Consider the following 762-nt stretch of genomic DNA (forward strand, 5'->3'; position numbering starts at 1 on the left):
AGTAGATGTGATTCCTCCAAACTCCAAATTCCAGTCCTCATTATTTAAATCTTCTTCAAGAAGACAGATGGCACAAAATTGTTCTTGCTCTCCAGTGTTGATTGTCCACCTCCCATCCTTGTGTGGACTAATTGTGAACATGTTTTTAGCGACTTTGCCTGGGTCCCCTACTGACAGAGCAGATAGTTTCCATTGCCTGAGAGTCTTCTCCAACACCAGAGTTCAAAAGCATCAGTTCTTCGGCACTCAGCTTTCTTCACAGTCCAACTCTCACATCCATGGGTTAGGGGAACAATTTCACATTACCTTCATCACTCCTCCCCTCAAAGCACATAGCTGGGCTTCAGGAGAAACATTCTTGACCTGTGATTTCTCCACAGAGGAAAGTGAGGGCCTGTGAGTGAGTATCTGCCCTCCAGCTTTGGGAGAACCTACAGAAAAGCCTCACCCCTTTCTCACCTCACCCAGAATACTTAGGTGTGCTGCTTAGCTGGGGAGTGGGGAGCACCTGGGAACAGCAGCCAGGTCTCCAGGAGGGCATTAAAATGGACACGTTTCCTACTACTGGGGCACCAGCTCCATCAGGACTACCCACCAATGGCTGGGGATGCCTTGCCTGCCAATCATCAAAAGTGGCCCAGGGATTCCAACCAACACACAACGTCTGACTCAAGCACCACCCCACCTTGTCATTGCTCCCAGGGCACAAAGAACAGCCAGAGTGAGGCTTTGCAGATGATGGCACCCCACTCCAGTACTCTT

General features: G+C 49.7%; 1 gene segment (V, D, J or C); it reads right to left on the reverse strand.

Annotated features, from left to right (window-relative positions):
* The window catches only part of LOC104995322, a 3,885-nt gene that overhangs the window by 1,140 nt on the left and 1,983 nt on the right, over positions 1-762 (reverse strand).

Source organism: Bison bison, unplaced genomic scaffold, assembly GCF_000754665.1.
Source record: "Bison bison bison isolate TAMUID 2011002044 unplaced genomic scaffold, Bison_UMD1.0 scf7180017850793, whole genome shotgun sequence".
Taxonomy (NCBI): Eukaryota; Metazoa; Chordata; class Mammalia; order Artiodactyla; family Bovidae; genus Bison; species Bison bison.